This window comes from Lissotriton vulgaris, chromosome 1_1 (assembly GCF_964263255.1).
Source record: "Lissotriton vulgaris chromosome 1_1, aLisVul1.2, whole genome shotgun sequence".
Lineage (NCBI taxonomy): Eukaryota > Metazoa > Chordata > Amphibia > Caudata > Salamandridae > Lissotriton > Lissotriton vulgaris.
Genome location: NC_141685.1, coordinates 1,361,280,760 through 1,361,304,384, shown reverse-complemented (window position 1 = coordinate 1,361,304,384; position 23,625 = coordinate 1,361,280,760).

The window sequence follows — 23,625 nt, the reverse complement described above, 5'->3', positions numbered from 1 at the left end:
ATTTTCGACAAAAGAGATAACATCCCCCATTACGTCATGCTTCAGAAATGTGGAAAATGGTCCGTTTTCAAATGTTTCATTTTTGAACGTCAGTTCACATTTGTAGGTGGATCATCAGTGTTAGAGCTAAAATTAGCATGTTTAAAGTGATTTTCATGCTTCCAGGGGCCCTAAACACAAGATTTATGGAATGGTTAAAAGTGCATGAAAATGGCCAATTTACTCACTCTGAGTTCTCAAAAAGGGTTTCTTCACCCCGGGAAGTTAATTAAATACCATTTGGAGGCATTTAATGTTCAAGCAATGACAGCTGATTTTCGACAAAAGAGATAACACCCCCCCATTACGTCATGCTTCAGAAATGTGGAAAATGGTCCGTTTTCAAATGTTTTATTTTTGAACGTCAGTTCACATTTGTAGGTGATCATCGGTGTTAGAGCTAAAATTAGCATGTTTAAAGTGATTTTCATGCTTCCAGGGGCTCGGGAAGTTAATTAAATACCATTTGGAGGCATTTAATGTTCGAGCAAAAACGGCTGATTTTCGACAAAAGAGATAACACCCCCCCCCATTACGTCATGCTTCAGAAATGTGGAAAATGGTCCGTTTTCAAATGTTTTATTTTTGAACGTCAGTTCACATTTGTAGGTGGATCATCAGTGTTAGAGCTAAAATTAGCATGTTTAAAGTGATTTTCATGCTTCCAGGGGCCCTAAACACAAGATTTATGGAATGGTTAAAAGTGCATGAAAATGGCCAATTTACTCACTCTGAGTTCTCAAAAAGGGTTTCTTCACCCCAGGAAGTTAATTAAATACCATTTGGAGGCATTTAATGTTCGAGCTAAAACTGCTGATTTTCGCCAAAAGAGATAACACCCCCCCATTACGTCATGCTTCAGAAATGTGGAAAATGGTCCGTTTTCAAATGTTTCATTTTTGAACGTCAGTTCACATTTGTAGGTGGATCATCAGTGTTAGAGCTAAAATTAGCATGTTTAAAGTGATTTTCATGCTTCCAGGGGCTCGGGAAGTGAAATAAATACCATTTGGAGGCATTTAATGTTCGAGCAAAAACGGCTGATTTTCGACAAAAGAGATAACACCCCCCATTACGTCATGCTTCAGAAATGTGGAAAATGGTCCGTTTTCAAATGTTTTATTTTTGAACGTCAGTTCACATTTGTAGCTGGATCATCAGTGTTAGAGCTAAAATTAGCATGTTTAAAGTGATTTTCATGCTTCCAGGAGCTCGGGAAGTTAATTAACTACCATTTGGAGGCATTTAATGTTCGAGCAAAAACGGCTGATTTTCGACAAAAGAGATAACACCCCCCCATTACGTCATGCTTCAGAAATGTGGAAAATGGTCCGTTTTCAAATGTTTTATTTTTGAACGTCGGTTCACATTTGTAGGTGGATCATCAGTGTTAGAGCTAAAATTAGCATGTTTAAAGTGATTTTCATGCTTCCAGGGGCCCTAAACACAAGATTTATGGAATGGTTAAAAGTGCATGAAAATGGCCAATTTACTCACTCTGAGTTCTCAAAAAGGGTTTCTTCACCCCGGGAAGTTAATTAAATACCATTTGGAGGCATTTAATGTTCAAGCAATGACAGCTGATTTTCGACAAAAGAGATAACACCCCCCCATTACGTCATGCTTCAGAAATGTGGAAAATGGTCCGTTTTCAAATGTTTTATTTTTGAACTTCAGTTCACGTTTGTAGGTGGATCATCAGTGTTAGAGCTAAAATTAGCATGTTTAAAGTGATTTTCATGCTTCCAGGGGCTCGGGAAGTTAATTAAATACAATTTGGAGGCATTTAATGTTCGAGCAAAAACGGCTGATTTTCGACAAAAGAGATAACATCCCCCCATTACGTCATGCTTCAGAAATGTGGAAAATGGTCCGTTTTCAAATCTTTCATTTTTGAACGTCAGTTCACATTTGTAGGTGGATCATCAGTGTTAGAGCTAAAATTAGCATGTTTAAAGTGATTTTCATGCTTCCAGGGGCCCTAAACACAAGATTTATGGAATGGTTAAAAGTGCATGAAAATGGCCAATTTACTCACTCTGAGTTCTCAAAAAGGGTTTCTTCACCCCAGGAAGTTAATTAAATACCATTTGGAGGCATTTAATGTTCGAGCTAAAACTGCTGATTTTCGCCAAAAGAGATAACACCCCCCCATTACGTCATGCTTCAGAAATGTGGAAAATGGTCCGTTTTCAAATGTTTCATTTTTGAACGTCAGTTCACATTTGTAGGTGGATCATCAGTGTTAGAGCTAAAATTAGCATGTTTAAAGTGATTTTCATGCTTCCAGGGGCTCGGGAAGTGAAATAAATACCATTTGGAGGCATTTAATGTTCGAGCAAAAACGGCTGATTTTCGACAAAAGAGATAACACCCCCCATTACGTCATGCTTCAGAAATGTGGAAAATGGTCCGTTTTCAAATGTTTTATTTTTGAACGTCAGTTCACATTTGTAGGTGGATCATCAGTGTTAGAGCTAAAATTAGCATGTTTAAAGTGATTTTCATGCTTCCAGGGGCCCTAAACACAAGATTTATGGAATGGTAAAAGTGCATGAAAATGGCCAATTTACTCACTCTGAGTTCTCAAAAAGGGTTTCTTCACCCCGGGAGGTTAATTAAATACCATTTGGAGGCATTTAATGTTTGAGCAAAAACGGCTGATTTTCGACAAAAGAGATAACACCCCCCCCATTACGTCATGCTTCAGAAATGTGGAAAATGGTCCGTTTTCAAATGTTTTATTTTTGAACGTCAGTTCACATTTGTAGGTGGATCATCATTGTTAGAGCTTAAATTAGCATGTTTAAAATGATTTTCATGCTTCCAGGGGCTCGGGAAGTGAAATAAATACCATTTGGAGGCATTTAATGTTCGAGCAAAAACGGCTGATTTTCGACAAAAGAGATAACATCCCCCCATTACGTCATGCTTCAGAAATGTGGAAAATGGTCCGTTTTCAAATGTTTTATTTTTGAACGTCAGTTCACATTTGTAGGTGGATCATCAGTGTTAGAGCTAAAATTAGCATGTTTAAAGTGATTTTCATGCTTCCAGGGGCCCTAAACACAAGATTTATGGAATGGTTAAAAGTGCATGAAAATGGCCAATTTACTCACTCTGAGTTCTCAAAAAGGGTTTCTTCACCCCGGGAAGTTAATTAAATACCATTTGGAGGCATTTAATGTTCGAGCAAAAATGGCTGATTTTCGACAAAAGAGATAACACCCCCCCATTACGTCATGCTTCAGAAATGTAGAAAATGGTCCGTTTTCAAATGTTTTATTTTTGAACGTCAGTTCACATTTGTAGGTGGATCATCAGTGTTAGAGCTAAAATTAGCATGTTTAAAGTGATTTTCATGCTTCCAGGGGCTCGGGAAGTTAATTAAATACCATTTGGAGGCATTTAATGTTCGAGCAAAAACGGCTGATTTTCGACAAAAGAGATAACACCCCCCCATTACGTCATGCTTCAGAAATGTGGAAAATGGTCCGTTTTCAAATGTTTTATTTTTGAACGTCAGTTCACATTTGTAGGTGGATCATCAGTGTTAGAGCTAAAATTAGCATGTTTAAAGTGATTTTCATGCTTCCAGGGGCCCTAAACACAAGATTTATGGAATGGTTAAAAGTGCATGAAAATGGCCAATTTACTCACTCTGAGTTCTCAAAAAGGGTTTCTTCACCCCGGGAAGTTAATTAAATACCATTTGGAGGCATTTAATGTTCAAGCAATGACAGCTGATTTTCGACAAAAGAGATAACACCCCCCCATTACGTCATGCTTCAGAAATGTGGAAAATGGTCCGTTTTCAAATGTTTTATTTTTGAACTTCAGTTCACGTTTGTAGGTGGATCATCAGTGTTAGAGCTAAAATTAGCATGTTTAAAGTGATTTTCATGCTTCCAGGCGCTCGGGAAGTTAATTAAATACAATTTGGAGGCATTTAATGTTCGAGCAAAAACGGCTGATTTTCGACAAAAGAGATAACATCCCCCCATTTAGTCATGCTTCAGAAATGTGGAAAATGGTCCGTTTTCAAATGTTTCATTTTTGAACGTCAGTTCACATTTGTAGGTGGATCATCAGTGTTAGAGCTAAAATTAGCATGTTTAAAGTGATTTTCATGCTTCCAGGGGCCCTAAACACAAGATTTATGGAATGGTTAAAAGTGCATGAAAATGGCCAATTTACTCACTCTGAGTTCTCAAAAAGGGTTTCTTCACCCCGGGAAGTTAATTAAATACCATTTGGAGGCATTTAATGTTCAAGCAATGACAGCTGATTTTCGACAAAAGAGATAACACCCCCCCATTACGTCATGCTTCAGAAATGTGGAAAATGGTCCGTTTTCAAATGTTTTATTTTTGAACGTCAGTTCACATTTGTAGGTGATCATCAGTGTTAGAGCTAAAATTAGCATGTTTAAAGTGATTTTCATGCTTCCAGGGGCTCGGGAAGTTAATTAAATACCATTTGGAGGCATTTAATGTTCGAGCAAAAACGGCTGATTTTCGACAAAAGAGATAACACCCCCCCCATTACGTCATGCTTCAGAAATGTGGAAAATGGTCCGTTTTCAAATGTTTTATTTTTGAACGTCAGTTCACATTTGTAGGTGGATCATCAGTGTTAGAGCTAAAATTAGCATGTTTAAAGTGATTTTCATGCTTCCAGGGGCCCTAAACACAAGATTTATGGAATGGATAAAAGTGCATGAAAATGGCCAATTTACTCACTCTGAGTTCTCAAAAAGGGTTTCTTCACCCCGGGAAGTTAATTAAATACCATTTGGAGGCATTTAATGTTCAATCAATGACAGCTGATTTTCGACAAAAGAGATAACACCCCCCCATTACGTCATGCTTCAGAAATGTGGAAAATGGTCCGTTTTCAAATGTTTTATTTTTGAACGTCAGTTCACATTTGTAGGTGGATGTTATGTTATGTTATGTTATGTTATTTATTTATTTATATAGCGCTCGGCTACTCAAAAAGAGTGTCCCGGCGCTTTATTGGAGAAAGGAAAAACTGCGACAAAATAACATAACACCAGATAAAAGAAAAACCGGAGTGCCAGACAAAAACTCACAATAAACAGACTACTGAGTAAACAGCCAAGTTTTAAGGCCTTTTCTAAAAGCCAGCAGGCTAGTGGCTCCCCTCAGAGCAAGCGGCAAAGAGTTCCACAGCTGTGGCGCCAGCAATCCAAAAGAGCGGCCACCGAGGCGCGCTTTCTTTACACGTGGAACAACTGCCAAGTACAGGGATTCCGACCTCAGAGACCTGGTCGGTTGATAAAAGACCAGTCTCTTTTGGAGGTACTTAGCTCCCCCCTTGTGAAGAGCTTTGTAGGCCAGAGTCAGAGCCTTAAAGGCGATCCGCTTGCGGATGGGAAGCCAGTGCAAAGTTTTCAACAGGCCCGAGGCACTGGAACGCCTATTCAGACCATAAATTGCCCTTGCAGCGGCATTCTGCACCACTTGAAGCCGCTGCAGCAAGTACTCTGGGAGGCTCAGGTAAAGAATGTTGGAATAATCCAACCTGGACCCAATCAGACCCTGGACTGTCAATCTCCTGTGTTCCTCGGAAAGCAGGGGAAGAAACCTCCGCAGCATCCTAAGGATGCCGAAGCAAGTGCCCGACACCCCCAAGATCTGGGATTTCAAGGTTAGCCTATTATCCATCTTGACCCCCAGATTCTTGGCAACCTGGGAGGAACAAGACGGAGGGAACATATTCGTTGGCCACCAGGCCTGCCAGTCTGGCTCTGTGTCACACCCAAAGAAAAGTACCCCGGACTTATCGGAATTGCACTTGAGGCTGTTCAGATGGAACCATTGAAAAACAGCCCCAAGGCAATTCCGAATACTCTCCCCATCAAAGTCACCTCCTCTCTTACAGGAGAAGAGGAGCTGGGTGTCATCCGCGTAGGATACGATCTGGGCGCCCAGCGACTCCACCAACGCCGCCAACGGGGTCATAATGACGTTGAAGAGGGTCGGTCTCAAGATAGAGCCCTGTGGGACCCCGACTCCCAGAGGCGGCATCACGGCGGAATCCGGCGGAGCCCAGATCGTTTGCCGGCGGCCGGCTAGAAAGGAAGAAAACCAGTCGAACACCGTCCCCCGTAGGCCTATCTCAGAAAGTCTGGCGAGAAGACCATCATGGGGAACGGTGTCGAACGCCGCCGACAAATCTAACATCACCAGCATGACTTTGCCCCCCGAGTCCAGAACCCCTTTAATGGTTTCTGAGACCTCAAGGAGCGCAGTCTCTGTGCTAAGATGGGGACGAAAGCCCGATTGGGTGGCATGCAGGATCTCGTTGGTTTCAAGAAAATTGGAAAGCACACCTTGGACGTGTTTTTCCAAAATCTTCGTGAGAGCCGGCAACAGAGAGATGGGCCTATAATTAACTGGGGCCTTCGGATCTAGGCCTGGCTTTTTGAGCAAGGGAATCACCATCGCCTGTTTCCAAGCTTGTGGGACCACTCCATGCCTCAGCGAAAGATTTAACAGCGGGTTGGCCAGTGGGTTAATCACCTCCGCAACTTTCGCTAGAAATTTAGCAGGGCATGGGTCAAGGGGTGAACCCGTTTTTAAATTGCCCATTAGAGCTAAGGAGTCAGTAGCAGAGATCGGTGGAAACACACTCAGCGTCACACCTGGCCCGGCCTGTGGCGATATGGTGATGTCAGGTTCAATCTGGACCGTGGACACTGGTGTCAGGAATGCCTCCTGAATGCGTTGGATCTTGCTCGTAAAGAAATCAGCAAGGTCCATAGCCCAGGTACCTAATGGCTTCTCGTCCGAGGTGTTAGACCATGGAGAAGTGAATTCTCTCACAATGGAGAAAATCTCCTTGCAGGAGTTAGAAGCAGCTTCTATTCTCCTGGCTAGACATGCTTTTTTTTCCAGGCGAATGTCCCGGTGATAAGCCTTAACCACCGTTTTGTAGGTCTGCTTGGCAACAGTATCATATTGTGCCCGCCAGGCTCTTTCGGCTACCTTGCACTGCTGCCGCGTAGCTGACAGTGCAGCGGTGAACCAAGGCGCAGAGACCCGTTTCGGTGTCGGGCGAGATGTCAGTTCCGGGGCAAGGTCATTTAGCCTGTCAAAAAGCCAGTCCTGCAGGGTCTGCAGATCCCTGTCCAGATCGCCGGAGAGGGGGCAAGGGTGGACCACTGCTGCCTGAGCCAGCATCTCTGGGGTTACTCGGTGATATGCCCTATGGATCATCAGTGTTAGAGCTAAAATTAGCATGTTTAAAGTGATTTTCATGCTTCTAGGGGCCCTAAACACAAGATTTATGGAATGGTTAAAAGTGCATGAAAATGGCCAATTTACTCACTCTGAGTTCTCAAAAAGGGTTTCTTCACCCCAGGAAGTTAATTAAATACCATTTGGAGGCATTTAATGTTCGAGCAAAAACGGCTGATTTTCGACAAAAGAGATAACACCCCCCCATTACGTCATGCTTCAGAAATGTGGAAAATGGTCCGTTTTCAAATGTTTTATTTTTGAACGTCAGTTCACATTTGTAGGTGGATCATCAGTGTTAGAGCTAAAATTAGCATGTTTAAAGTGATTTTCATGCTTCCAGGGGCCCTAAACACAAGATTTATGGAATGGTTAAAAGTGCATGAAAATTGCCAATTTACTCACTCTGAGTTCTCAAAAAGGGTTTCTTCACACCGGGAAGTTAATTAAATACCATTTGGAGGCATTTAATGTTCGAGCAAAAACGGCTGATTTTCGACAAAAGAGATAGCACCCCCCATTACGTCATGCTTCAGAAATGTGGAAAATGGTCCGTTTTCAAATGTTTTATTTTTGAACGTCAGTTCACATTTGTAGGTGGATCATCAGTGTTAGAGCTAAAATTAGCATGTTTAAAGTGATTTTCATGCTTCCAGGGGCTCGGGAAGTGAAAAAAATCCCATTTGGAGGCATTTAATGTTCGAGCAAAAACGGCTGATTTTCGACAAACGAGATAACACCCCCCATTACGCCATGCTTCAGAAATGTGGAAAACGGTCCATTTTCAAATGTTTTATTTTTGAACGTCAGTTCACATTTGTAGGTGGATCATCAGTGTTAGAGCTAAAATTAGCATGTTGAAAGTGATTTTCATGCTTCCAGGGGCTCGGGAAGTTAATTAAATACCATTTGGAGGCATTTAATGTTCCAGCAAAAATGGCTGATTTTCGACAAAAGAGATAACACCCCCCCCATTACGTCATGCTTCAGAAATGTGGAAAATGGTCCGTTTTCAAATGTTTTATTTTTGAACGTCAGTTCACATTTGTAGGTGGATCATCAGTGTTAGAGCTAAAATTAGCATGTTTAAAGTGATTTTCATGCTTCCAGGGGCTCGGGAAGTTAATTAAATACCATTTGGAGGCATTTAATGTTCGAGCAAAAACGGCTGATTTTCGACAAAAGAGATAACACCCCCCCATTATGTCATGCTTCAGAAATGTGGAAAATGGTCCGTTTTCAAATGTTTTATTTTTGAACGTCAGTTCACATTTGTAGGTGGATCATCAGTGTTAGAGCTAAAATTAGCATGTTTAAAGTGATTTTCATGCTTCCAGGGGCCCTAAACACAAGATTTATGGAATGGTTAAAAGTGCATGAAAATGGCCAATTTACTAACTCTGAGTTCTCAAAAAGGGTTTCTTCAACCCGGGAAGTTAATTAAATACCATTTGGAGGCATTTAATGTTCAAGCAATGACAGCTGATTTTCGACAAAAGAGATAACACCCCCCCATTACGTCATGCTTCAGAAATGTGGAAAATGGTCCGTTTTCAAATGTTTTATTTTTGAACTTCAGTTCACGTTTGTAGGTGGATCATCAGTGTTAGAGCTAAAATTAGCATGTTTAAAGTGATTTTCATGCTTCCAGGGGCTCGGGAAGTTAATTAAATACAATTTGGAGGCATTTAATGTTCGAGCAAAAACGGCTGATTTTCGACAAAAGAGATAACATCCCCCCATTACGTCATGCTTCAGAAATGTGGAAAATGGTCTGTTTTCAAATGTTTCATTTTTGAACGTCAGTTCACATTTGTAGGTGGATCATCAGTGTTAGAGCTAAAATTAGCATGTTTAAAGTGATTTTCATGCTTCCAGGGGCCCTAAACACAAGATTTATGGAATGGTTAAAAGTGCATGAAAATGGCCAATTTACTCACTCTGAGTTCTCAAAAAGGGTTTCTTCACCCCGGGAAGTTAATTAAATACCATTTGGAGGCATTTAATGTTCAAGCAATGACAGCTGATTTTCGACAAAAGAGATAACACCCCCCCATTACGTCATGCTTCAGAAATGTGGAAAATGGTCCGTTTTCAAATGTTTTATTTTTGAACGTCAGTTCACATTTGTAGGTGATCATCGGTGTTAGAGCTAAAATTAGCATGTTTAAAGTGATTTTCATGCTTCCAGGGGCTCGGGAAGTTAATTAAATACCATTTGGAGGCATTTAATGTTCGAGCAAAAACGGCTGATTTTCGACAAAAGAGATAACACCCCCCCCATTACGTCATGCTTCAGAAATGTGGAAAATGGTCCGTTTTCAAATGTTTTATTTTTGAACGTCAGTTCACATTTGTAGGTGGATCATCAGTGTTAGAGCTAAAATTAGCATGTTTAAAGTGATTTTCATGCTTCCAGGGGCCCTAAACACAAGATTTATGGAATGGTTAAAAGTGCATGAAAATGGCCAATTTACTCACTCTGAGTTCTCAAAAAGGGTTTCTTCACCCCAGGAAGTTAATTAAATACCATTTGGAGGCATTTAATGTTCGAGCTAAAACTGCTGATTTTCGCCAAAAGAGATAACACCCCCCCATTACGTCATGCTTCAGAAATGTGGAAAATGGTCCGTTTTCAAATGTTTCATTTTTGAACGTCAGTTCACATTTGTAGGTGGATCATCAGTGTTAGAGCTAAAATTAGCATGTTTAAAGTGATTTTCATGCTTCCAGGGGCTCGGGAAGTGAAATAAATACCATTTGGAGGCATTTAATGTTCGAGCAAAAACGGCTGATTTTCGACAAAAGAGATAACACCCCCCATTACGTCATGCTTCAGAAATGTGGAAAATGGTCCGTTTTCAAATGTTTTCTTTTTGAACGTCAGTTCACATTTGTAGCTGGATCATCAGTGTTAGAGCTAAAATTAGCATGTTTAAAGTGATTTTCATGCTTCCAGGAGCTCGGGAAGTTAATTAACTACCATTTGGAGGCATTTAATGTTCGAGCAAAAACGGCTGATTTTCGACAAAAGAGATAACACCCCCCCATTACGTCATGCTTCAGAAATGTGGAAAATGGTCCGTTTTCAAATGTTTTATTTTTGAACGTCGGTTCACATTTGTAGGTGGATCATCAGTGTTAGAGCTAAAATTAGCATGTTTAAAGTGATTTTCATGCTTCCAGGGGCCCTAAACACAAGATTTATGGAATGGTTAAAAGTGCATGAAAATGGCCAATTTACTCACTCTGAGTTCTCAAAAAGGGTTTCTTCACCCCGGGAAGTTAATTAAATACCATTTGGAGGCATTTAATGTTCAAGCAATGACAGCTGATTTTCGACAAAAGAGATAACACCCCCCCATTACGTCATGCTTCAGAAATGTGGAAAATGGTCCGTTTTCAAATGTTTTATTTTTGAACTTCAGTTCACGTTTGTAGGTGGATCATCAGTGTTAGAGCTAAAATTAGCATGTTTAAAGTGATTTTCATGCTTCCAGGGGCTCGGGAAGTTAATTAAATACAATTTGGAGGCATTTAATGTTCGAGCAAAAACGGCTGATTTTCGACAAAAGAGATAACATCCCCCCATTACGTCATGCTTCAGAAATGTGGAAAATGGTCCGTTTTCAAATGTTTCATTTTTGAACGTCAGTTCACATTTGTAGGTGGATCATCAGTGTTAGAGCTAAAATTAGCATGTTTAAAGTGATTTTCATGCTTCCAGGGGCCCTAAACACAAGATTTATGGAATGGTTAAAAGTGCATGAAAATGGCCAATTTACTCACTCTGAGTTCTCAAAAAGGGTTTCTTCACCCCGGGAAGTTAATTAAATACCATTTGGAGGCATTTAATGTTCGAGCAAAAATGGCTGATTTTCGACAAAAGAGATAACACCCCCCCATTACGTCATGCTTCAGAAATGTGGAAAATGGTCCGTTTTCAAATGTTTTATTTTTGAACTTCAGTTCACGTTTGTAGGTGGATCATCAGTGTTAGAGCTAAAATTAGCATGTTTAAAGTGATTTTCATGCTTCCAGGGGCTCGGGAAGTTAATTAAATACAATTTGGAGGCATTTAATGTTCGAGCAAAAACGGCTGATTTTCGACAAAAGAGATAACATCCCCCCATTACGTCATGCTTCAGAAATGTGGAAAATGGTCCGTTTTCAAATGTTTCATTTTTGAACGTCAGTTCACATTTGTAGGTGGATCATCAGTGTTAGAGCTAAAATTAGCATGTTTAAAGTGATTTTCATGCTTCCAGGGGCCCTAAACACAAGATTTATGGAATGGTTAAAAGTGCATGAAAATGGCCAATTTACTCACTCTGAGTTCTCAAAAAGGGTTTCTTCACCCCGGGAAGTTAATTAAATACCATTTGGAGGCATTTAATGTTCAAGCAATGACAGCTGATTTTCGACAAAAGAGATAACACCCCCCCATTACGTCATGCTTCAGAAATGTGGAAAATGGTCCGTTTTCAAATGTTTTATTTTTGAACGTCAGTTCACATTTGTAGGTGATCATCGGTGTTAGAGCTAAAATTAGCATGTTTAAAGTGATTTTCATGCTTCCAGGGGCTCGGGAAGTTAATTAAATACCATTTGGAGGCATTTAATGTTCGAGCAAAAACGGCTGATTTTCGACAAAAGAGATAACACCCCCCCCCATTACGTCATGCTTCAGAAATGTGGAAAATGGTCCGTTTTCAAATGTTTTATTTTTGAACGTCAGTTCACATTTGTAGGTGGATCATCAGTGTTAGAGCTAAAATTAGCATGTTTAAAGTGATTTTCATGCTTCCAGGGGCCCTAAACACAAGATTTATGGAATGGTTAAAAGTGCATGAAAATGGCCAATTTACTCACTCTGAGTTCTCAAAAAGGGTTTCTTCACCCCAGGAAGTTAATTAAATACCATTTGGAGGCATTTAATGTTCGAGCTAAAACTGCTGATTTTCGCCAAAAGAGATAACACCCCCCCATTACGTCATGCTTCAGAAATGTGGAAAATGGTCCGTTTTCAAATGTTTCATTTTTGAACGTCAGTTCACATTTGTAGGTGGATCATCAGTGTTAGAGCTAAAATTAGCATGTTTAAAGTGATTTTCATGCTTCCAGGGGCTCGGGAAGTGAAATAAATACCATTTGGAGGCATTTAATGTTCGAGCAAAAACGGCTGATTTTCGACAAAAGAGATAACACCCCCCATTACGTCATGCTTCAGAAATGTGGAAAATGGTCCGTTTTCAAATGTTTTATTTTTGAACGTCAGTTCACATTTGTAGCTGGATCATCAGTGTTAGAGCTAAAATTAGCATGTTTAAAGTGATTTTCATGCTTCCAGGAGCTCGGGAAGTTAATTAACTACCATTTGGAGGCATTTAATGTTCGAGCAAAAACGGCTGATTTTCGACAAAAGAGATAACACCCCCCCATTACGTCATGCTTCAGAAATGTGGAAAATGGTCCGTTTTCAAATGTTTTATTTTTGAACGTCGGTTCACATTTGTAGGTGGATCATCAGTGTTAGAGCTAAAATTAGCATGTTTAAAGTGATTTTCATGCTTCCAGGGGCCCTAAACACAAGATTTATGGAATGGTTAAAAGTGCATGAAAATGGCCAATTTACTCACTCTGAGTTCTCAAAAAGGGTTTCTTCACCCCGGGAAGTTAATTAAATACCATTTGGAGGCATTTAATGTTCAAGCAATGACAGCTGATTTTCGACAAAAGAGATAACACCCCCCCATTACGTCATGCTTCAGAAATGTGGAAAATGGTCCGTTTTCAAATGTTTTATTTTTGAACTTCAGTTCACGTTTGTAGGTGGATCATCAGTGTTAGAGCTAAAATTAGCATGTTTAAAGTGATTTTCATGCTTCCAGGGGCTCGGGAAGTTAATTAAATACAATTTGGAGGCATTTAATGTTCGAGCAAAAACGGCTGATTTTCGACAAAAGAGATAACATCCCCCCATTACGTCATGCTTCAGAAATGTGGAAAATGGTCCGTTTTCAAATGTTTCATTTTTGAACGTCAGTTCACATTTGTAGGTGGATCATCAGTGTTAGAGCTAAAATTAGCATGTTTAAAGTGATTTTCATGCTTCCAGGGGCCCTAAACACAAGATTTATGGAATGGTTAAAAGTGCATGAAAATGGCCAATTTACTCACTCTGAGTTCTCAAAAAGGGTTTCTTCACCCCAGGAAGTTAATTAAATACCATTTGGAGGCATTTAATGTTCGAGCTAAAACTGCTGATTTTCGCCAAAAGAGATAACACCCCCCCATTACGTCATGCTTCAGAAATGTGGAAAATGGTCCGTTTTCAAATGTTTCATTTTTGAACGTCAGTTCACATTTGTAGGTGGATCATCAGTGTTAGAGCTAAAATTAGCATGTTTAAAGTGATTTTCATGCTTCCAGGGGCTCGGGAAGTGAAATAAATACCATTTGGAGGCATTTAATGTTCGAGCAAAAACGGCTGATTTTCGACAAAAGAGATAACACCCCCCATTACGTCATGCTTCAGAAATGTGGAAAATGGTCCGTTTTCAAATGTTTTATTTTTGAACGTCAGTTCACATTTGTAGGTGGATCATCAGTGTTAGAGCTAAAATTAGCATGTTTAAAGTGATTTTCATGCTTCCAGGGGCCCTAAACACAAGATTTATGGAATGGTAAAAGTGCATGAAAATGGCCAATTTACTCACTCTGAGTTCTCAAAAAGGGTTTCTTCACCCCGGGAGGTTAATTAAATACCATTTGGAGGCATTTAATGTTTGAGCAAAAACGGCTGATTTTCGACAAAAGAGATAACACCCCCCCCATTACGTCATGCTTCAGAAATGTGGAAAATGGTCCGTTTTCAAATGTTTTATTTTTGAACGTCAGTTCACATTTGTAGGTGGATCATCATTGTTAGAGCTTAAATTAGCATGTTTAAAATGATTTTCATGCTTCCAGGGGCTCGGGAAGTGAAATAAATACCATTTGGAGGCATTTAATGTTCGAGCAAAAACGGCTGATTTTCGACAAAAGAGATAACATCCCCCCATTACGTCATGCTTCAGAAATGTGGAAAATGGTCCGTTTTCAAATGTTTTATTTTTGAACGTCAGTTCACATTTGTAGGTGGATCATCAGTGTTAGAGCTAAAATTAGCATGTTTAAAGTGATTTTCATGCTTCCAGGGGCCCTAAACACAAGATTTATGGAATGGTTAAAAGTGCATGAAAATGGCCAATTTACTCACTCTGAGTTCTCAAAAAGGGTTTCTTCACCCCGGGAAGTTAATTAAATACCATTTGGAGGCATTTAATGTTCGAGCAAAAATGGCTGATTTTCGACAAAAGAGATAACACCCCCCCATTACGTCATGCTTCAGAAATGTAGAAAATGGTCCGTTTTCAAATGTTTTATTTTTGAACGTCAGTTCACATTTGTAGGTGGATCATCAGTGTTAGAGCTAAAATTAGCATGTTTAAAGTGATTTTCATGCTTCCAGGGGCTCGGGAAGTTAATTAAATACCATTTGGAGGCATTTAATGTTCGAGCAAAAACGGCTGATTTTCGACAAAAGAGATAACACCCCCCCATTACGTCATGCTTCAGAAATGTGGAAAATGGTCCGTTTTCAAATGTTTTATTTTTGAACGTCAGTTCACATTTGTAGGTGGATCATCAGTGTTAGAGCTAAAATTAGCATGTTTAAAGTGATTTTCATGCTTCCAGGGGCCCTAAACACAAGATTTATGGAATGGTTAAAAGTGCATGAAAATGGCCAATTTACTCACTCTGAGTTCTCAAAAAGGGTTTCTTCACCCCGGGAAGTTAATTAAATACCATTTGGAGGCATTTAATGTTCAAGCAATGACAGCTGATTTTCGACAAAAGAGATAACACCCCCCCATTACGTCATGCTTCAGAAATGTGGAAAATGGTCCGTTTTCAAATGTTTTATTTTTGAACTTCAGTTCACGTTTGTAGGTGGATCATCAGTGTTAGAGCTAAAATTAGCATGTTTAAAGTGATTTTCATGCTTCCAGGCGCTCGGGAAGTTAATTAAATACAATTTGGAGGCATTTAATGTTCGAGCAAAAACGGCTGATTTTCGACAAAAGAGATAACATCCCCCCATTTAGTCATGCTTCAGAAATGTGGAAAATGGTCCGTTTTCAAATGTTTCATTTTTGAACGTCAGTTCATATTTGTAGGTGGATCATCAGTGTTAGAGCTAAAATTAGCATGTTTAAAGTGATTTTCATGCTTCCAGGGGCCCTAAACACAAGATTTATGGAATGGTTAAAAGTGCATGAAAATGGCCAATTTACTCACTCTGAGTTCTCAAAAAGGGTTTCTTCACCCCGGGAAGTTAATTAAATACCATTTGGAGGCATTTAATGTTCAAGCAATGACAGCTGATTTTCGACAAAAGAGATAACACCCCCCCATTACGTCATGCTTCAGAAATGTGGAAAATGGTCCGTTTTCAAATGTTTTATTTTTGAACGTCAGTTCACATTTGTAGGTGATCATCAGTGTTAGAGCTAAAATTAGCATGTTTAAAGTGATTTTCATGCTTCCAGGGGCTCGGGAAGTTAATTAAATACCATTTGGAGGCATTTAATGTTCGAGCAAAAACGGCTGATTTTCGACAAAAGAGATAACACCCCCCCCATTACGTCATGCTTCAGAAATGTGGAAAATGGTCCGTTTTCAAATGTTTTATTTTTGAACGTCAGTTCACATTTGTAGGTGGATCATCAGTGTTAGAGCTAAAATTAGCATGTTTAAAGTGATTTTCATGCTTCCAGGGGCCCTAAACACAAGATTTATGGAATGGATAAAAGTGCATGAAAATGGCCAATTTACTCACTCTGAGTTCTCAAAAAGGGTTTCTTCACCCCGGGAAGTTAATTAAATACCATTTGGAGGCATTTAATGTTCAATCAATGACAGCTGATTTTCGACAAAAGAGATAACACCCCCCCATTACGTCATGCTTCAGAAATGTGGAAAATGGTCCGTTTTCAAATGTTTTATTTTTGAACGTCAGTTCACATTTGTAGGTGGATGTTATGTTATGTTATGTTATGTTATTTATTTATTTATATAGCGCTCGGCTACTCAAAAAGAGTGTCCCGGCGCTTTATTGGAGAAAGGAAAAACTGCGACAAAATAACATAACACCAGATAAAAGAAAAACCGGAGTGCCAGACAAAAACTCACAATAAACAGACTACTGAGTAAACAGCCAAGTTTTAAGGCCTTTTCTAAAAGCCAGCAGGCTAGTGGCTCCCCTCAGAGCAAGCGGCAAAGAGTTCCACAGCTGTGGCGCCAGCAATCCAAAAGAGCGGCCACCGAGGCGCGCTTTCTTTACACGTGGAACAACTGCCAAGTACAGGGATTCCGACCTCAGAGACCTGGTCGGTTGATAAAAGACCAGTCTCTTTTGGAGGTACTTAGCTCCCCCCTTGTGAAGAGCTTTGTAGGCCAGAGTCAGAGCCTTAAAGGCGATCCGCTTGCGGATGGGAAGCCAGTGCAAAGTTTTCAACAGGCCCGAGGCACTGGAACGCCTATTCAGACCATAAATTGCCCTTGCAGCGGCATTCTGCACCACTTGAAGCCGCTGCAGCAAGTACTCTGGGAGGCTCAGGTAAAGAATGTTGGAATAATCCAACCTGGACCCAATCAGACCCTGGACTGTCAATCTCCTGTGTTCCTCGGAAAGCAGGGGAAGAAACCTCCGCAGCATCCTAAGGATGCCGAAGCAAGTGCCCGACACCCCCAAGATCTGGGATTTCAAGGTTAGCCTATTATCCATCTTGACCCCCAGATTCTTGGCAACCTGGGAGGAACAAGACGGAGGGAACATATTCGTTGGCCACCAGGCCTGCCAGTCTGGCTCTGTGTCACACCCAAAGAAAAGTACCCCGGACTTATCGGAATTGCACTTGAGGCTGTTCAGATGGAACCATTGAAAAACAGCCCCAAGGCAATTCCGAATACTCTCCCCATCAAAGTCACCTCCTCTCTTACAGGAGAAGAGGAGCTGGGTGTCATCCGCGTAGGATACGATCTGGGCGCCCAGCGACTCCACCAACGCCGCCAACGGGGTCATAATGACGTTGAAGAGGGTCGGTCTCAAGATAGAGCCCTGTGGGACCCCGACTCCCAGAGGCGGCATCACGGCGGAATCCGGCGGAGCCCAGATCGTTTGCCGGCGGCCGGCTAGAAAGGAAGAAAACCAGTCGAACACCGTCCCCCGTAGGCCTATCTCAGAAAGTCTGGCGAGAAGACCATCATGGGGAACGGTGTCGAACGCCGCCGACAAATCTAACATCACCAGCATGACTTTGCCCCCCGAGTCCAGAACCCCTTTAATGGTTTCTGAGACCTCAAGGAGCGCAGTCTCTGTGCTAAGATGGGGACGAAAGCCCGATTGGGTGGCATGCAGGATCTCGTTGGTTTCAAGAAAATTGGAAAGCACACCTTGGACGTGTTTTTCCAAAATCTTCGTGAGAGCCGGCAACAGAGAGATGGGCCTATAATTAACTGGGGCCTTCGGATCTAGGCCTGGCTTTTTGAGCAAGGGAATCACCATCGCCTGTTTCCAAGCTTGTGGGACCACTCCATGCCTCAGCGAAAGATTTAACAGCGGGTTGGCCAGTGGGTTAATCACCTCCGCAACTTTCGCTAGAAATTTAGCAGGGCATGGGTCAAGGGGTGAACCCGTTTTTAAATTGCCCATTAGAGCTAAGGAGTCAGTAGCAGAGATCGGTGGAAACACACTCAGCGTCACACCTGGCCCGGCCTGTGGCGATATGGTGATGTCAGGTTCAATCTGGACCGTGGACACTGGTGTCAGGAATGCCTCCTGAATGCGTTGGATCTTGCTCGTAAAGAAATCAGCAAGGTCCATAGCCCAGGTACCTAATGGCTTCTCGTCCGAGGTGTTAGACCATGGAGAAGTGAATTCTCTCACAATGGAGAAAATCTCCTTGCAGGAGTTAGAAGCAGCTTCTATTCTCCTGGCTAGACATGCTTTTTTTTCCAGGCGAATGTCCCGGTGATAAGCCTTAACCACCGTTTTGTAGGTCTGCTTGGCAACAGTATCATATTGTGCCCGCCAGGCTCTTTCGGCTACCTTGCACTGCTGCCGCGTAGCTGACAGTGCAGCGGTGAACCAAGGCGCAGAGACCCGTTTCGGTGTCGGGCGAGATGTCAGTTCCGGGGCAAGGTCATTTAGCCTGTCAAAAAGCCAGTCCTGCAGGGTCTGCAGATCCCTGTCCAGATCGCCGGAGAGGGGGCAAGGGTGGACCACTGCTGCCTGAGCCAGCATCTCTGGGGTTACTCGGTGATATGCCCTATGGATCATCAGTGTTAGAGCTAAAATTAGCATGTTTAAAGTGATTTTCATGCTTCTAGGGGCCCTAAACACAAGATTTATGGAATGGTTAAAAGTGCATGAAAATGGCCAATTTACTCACTCTGAGTTCTCAAAAAGGGTTTCTTCACCCCAGGAAGTTAATTAAATACCATTTGGAGGCATTTAATGTTCGAGCAAAAACGGCTGATTTTCGACAAAAGAGATAACACCCCCCCATTACGTCATGCTTCAGAAATGTGGAAAATGGTCCGTTTTCAAATGTTTTATTTTTGAACGTCAGTTCACATTTGTAGGTGGATCATCAGTGTTAGAGCTAAAATTAGCATGTTTAAAGTGATTTTCATGCTTCCAGGGGCCCTAAACACAAGATTTATGGAATGGTTAAAAGTGCATGAAAATTGCCAATTTACTCACTCTGAGTTCTCAAAAAGGGTTTCTTCACACCGGGAAGTTAATTAAATACCATTTGGAGGCATTTAATGTTCGAGCAAAAACGGCTGATTTTCGACAAAAGAGATAGCACCCCCCATTACGTCATGCTTCAGAAATGTGGAAAATGGTCCGTTTTCAAATGTTTTATTTTTGAACGTCAGTTCACATTTGTAGGTGGATCATCAGTGTTAGAGCTAAAATTAGCATGTTTAAAGTGATTTTCATGCTTCCAGGGGCTCGGGAAGTGAAAAAAATCCCATTTGGAGGCATTTAATGTTCGAGCAAAAACGGCTGATTTTCGACAAACGAGATAACACCCCCCATTACGCCATGCTTCAGAAATGTGGAAAACGGTCCATTTTCAAATGTTTTATTTTTGAACGTCAGTTCACATTTGTAGGTGGATCATCAGTGTTAGAGCTAAAATTAGCATGTTGAAAGTGATTTTCATGCTTCCAGGGGCTCGGGAAGTTAATTAAATACCATTTGGAGGCATTTAATGTTCCAGCAAAAATGGCTGATTTTCGACAAAAGAGATAACACCCCCCCCATTACGTCATGCTTCAGAAATGTGGAAAATGGTCCGTTTTCAAATGTTTTATTTTTGAACGTCAGTTCACATTTGTAGGTGGATCATCAGTGTTAGAGCTAAAATTAGCATGTTTAAAGTGATTTTCATGCTTCCAGGGGCTCGGGAAGTTAATTAAATACCATTTGGAGGCATTTAATGTTCGAGCAAAAACGGCTGATTTTCGACAAAAGAGATAACACCCCCCCATTATGTCATGCTTCAGAAATGTGGAAAATGGTCCGTTTTCAAATGTTTTATTTTTGAACGTCAGTTCACATTTGTAGGTGGATCATCAGTGTTAGAGCTAAAATTAGCATGTTTAAAGTGATTTTCATGCTTCCAGGGGCCCTAAACACAAGATTTATGGAATGGTTAAAAGTGCATGAAAATGGCCAATTTACTAACTCTGAGTTCTCAAAAAGGGTTTCTTCAACCCGGGAAGTTAATTAAATACCATTTGGAGGCATTTAATGTTCAAGCAATGACAGCTGATTTTCGACAAAAGAGATAACACCCCCCATTACGTCATGCTTCAGAAATGTGGAAAATGGTCCGTTTTCAAATGTTTTATTTTTGAACGTCAGTTCACATTTGTAGGTGGTTCATCAGTGTTAGAGCTAAAATTAGCATGTTTAAAGTGATTTTCATGCTTCCAGGGGCTCGGGAAGTTAATTAAATACCATTTGGAGGCATTTAATGTTCGAGCAAAAACGGCTGATTTTCGACAAAAGAGATAACACCCCCCATTACGTCATGCTTCAGAAATGTGGAAAATGGTCCGTTTTCAAATGTTTTATTCTTGAACGTCAGTTCACATTTGTAGGTGGATCATCAGTGTTAGAGCTAAAATTAGCATGTTTAAAGTGATTTTCATGCTTCCAGGGGCTCGGGAAGTTAATTAAATACCATTTGGAGGCATTTAATGTTCCAGCAAAAATGGCTGATTTTCGACAAAAGAGATAACACCCCCCCATTACGTCATGCTTCAGAAATGTGGAAAATGGTCCGTTTTCAAATGTTTTATTTTTGAACGTCAGTTCACATTTGTAGGTGGATCATCAGTGTTAGAGCTAAAATTAGCATGTTTAAAGTGATTTTCATGCTTCCAGGGGCTCGGGAAGTTAATTAAATACCATTTGGAGGCATTTAATGTTCGAGCAAAAACGGCTGATTTTCGACAAAAGAGATAACACCCCCCATTATGTCATGCTTCAGAAATGTGGAAAATGGTCCGTTTTCAAATGTTTTATTTTTGAACGTCAGTTCACATTTGTAGGTGGATCATCAGTGTTAGAGCTAAAATTAGCATGTTTAAAGTGATTTTCATGCTTCCAGGGGCCCTAAACACAAGATTTATGGAATGGTTAAAAGTGCATGAAAATAGCCAATTTACTCACTCTGAGTTCTCAAAAAGGGTTTCTTCAACCGGGGAAGTTAATTAAATACCATTTGGAGGCATTTAATGTTCAAGCAATGACAGCTGATTTTCGACAAAAGAGATAACACCCCCCATTACGTCATGCTTCAGAAATGTGGAAAATGGTCCGTTTTCAAATGTTTTATTTTTGAACGTCAGTTCACATTTGTAGGTGGTTCATCAGTGTTAGAGCTAAAATTAGCATGTTTAAAGTGATTTTCATGCTTCCAGGGGCTCGGGAAGTTAATTAAATACCATTTGGAGGCATTTAATGTTCGAGCAAAAACGGCTGATTTTCGACAAAAGAGATAACACCCCCCCATTACGTCATGCTTCAGAAATGTGGAAAATGGTCCGTTTTCAAATGTTTTATTTTTGAACGTCAGTTCACATTTGTAGGTGGATCATCAGTGTTAGAGCTAAAATTAGCATGTTTAAAGTGATTTTCATGCTTCCAGGGGCTCGGGATGTTAATTAAATACCATTTGGAGGCATTTAATGTTCGAGCAAAAACGGCTGATTTTCGACAAAAGAGATAACACCCCCCCATTACGTCATGCTTCAGAAATGTGGAAAATGGTCCGTTTTCAAATGTTTTATTTTTGAACGTCAGTTCACATTTGTAGGTGGATCATCAGTGTTAGAGCTAAAATTAGCATGTTTAAAGCAATTTTCATGCTTCCAGGGGCCCTAAACACAAGATTTATGGAATGGTTAAAAGTGCATGAAAATGGCCAATTTACTCACTCTGAGTTCTCAAAAAGGGTTTCTTCACCCCGGGAAGTTAATTAAATACCATTTGGAGGCATTTATTGTTCGAGCAAAAACGGCTGATTTTCGACAAAAGAGATAACACCCCATCCATTACGTCATGCTTCAGAAATGTGGAAAATGGTCCGTTTTCAAATGTTTTATTTTTGAACGTCAGTTCACATTTGTAGGTGGATCATCAGTGTTAGAGCTAAAATTAGCATGTTTAAAGTGATTTTCATGCTTCCAGGGGCTCGGGAAGTTAATTAAATACCATTTGGAGGCATTTAATGTTCGAGCAAAAACGGCTGATTTTCGACAAAAGAGATAACACCCCCCCATTACGTCATGCTTCAGAAATGTGGAAAATGGTCCGTTTTCAAATGTTTTATTTTTGAACGTCAATTCACATTTGTAGGTGGATCATCAGTGTTAGAGCTAAAATTAGCATGTTTAAAGTGATTTTCATGCTTCCAGGGGCTCGGGAAGTTAATTAAATACCATTTGGAGGCATTTAATGTTCGAGCAAAAACGGCTGATTTTCGACAAAAGAGATAACACCTCCCCATTACGTCATGCTTCAGAAATGTGGAAAATGGTCCGTTTTCAAATGTTTTATTTTTGAACGTCAGTTCGCATTTGTAGGTGGATCATCAGTGTTAGAGCTAAAATTAGCATGTTTAAAGAAATTTTCATGCTTCCAGGGGCTCGGGAAGTGAAATAAATACCATTTGGAGGCATTTAATGTTCGAGCAAAAACGGCTGATTTTCGACAAAAGAGATAACACCCCCCCCATTACGTCATGCTTCAGAAATGTGGAAAATGGTCTGTTTTCAAATGTTTTATTTTTGAACGTCAGTTCACATTTATAGGTGGATCATCAGTGTTAGAGCTAAAATTAGCATGTTTAAAGTGATTTTCATGCTTCCAGGGGCCCTAAACACAAGATTTATGGAATGGTTAAAAGTGCATGAAAATGGCCACTTTACTCACTCTGACTTCTCAAAAAGGGTTTTTTCACCCCGGGAAGTTAATTAAATACCATTTGGAGGCATTTAATGTTCGAGCAAAAACGGCTGATTTTCGACAAAAGAGATAACACCCCCCCATTACGTCATGCTTCAGAAATGTGGAAAATGGTCCGTTTTCAAATGTTTTATTTTTGAACGTCATTTCACATTTGTAGGTGGATCATCAGTGTTAGAGCTAAAATTAGCATGTTTAAAGGGATTTTCATGCTTCCAGGGGCCCTAAACACAAGATTTATGGAATGGTTAAAAGTGCATGAAAATGGCCAATTTACTCACTCTGAGTTCTCAAAAAGGGTTTCTTCACCCCGGGAAGTGAAATAAATACCATTTGGAGGCATTTAATGTTCGAGCAAAAACGGCTGATTTTCGACAAAAGAGATAACACCCCCCCCATTACGTCATGCTTCAGAAATGTGGAAAATGGTCCGTTTTCAAATGTTTTATTTTTGAACGTCAGTTCACATTTTTAGGTGGATCATCAGTGTTAGAGCTAAAATTAGCATGTTTAAAGTGATTTTCATGCTTCCAGGGGCCCTAAACACAAGATTTATGGAATGGTTAAAAGTGCATGAAAATGGCCAAATTACTCACTCTGAGTTCTCAAAAAGGGTTTCTTCACCCCGGGAAGTTAATTAAATACCATTTGGAGGCATTTAATGTTCAAGCAATGACAGCTGATTTTCGACAAAAGAGATAACACCCCCCCATTACGTCATGCTTC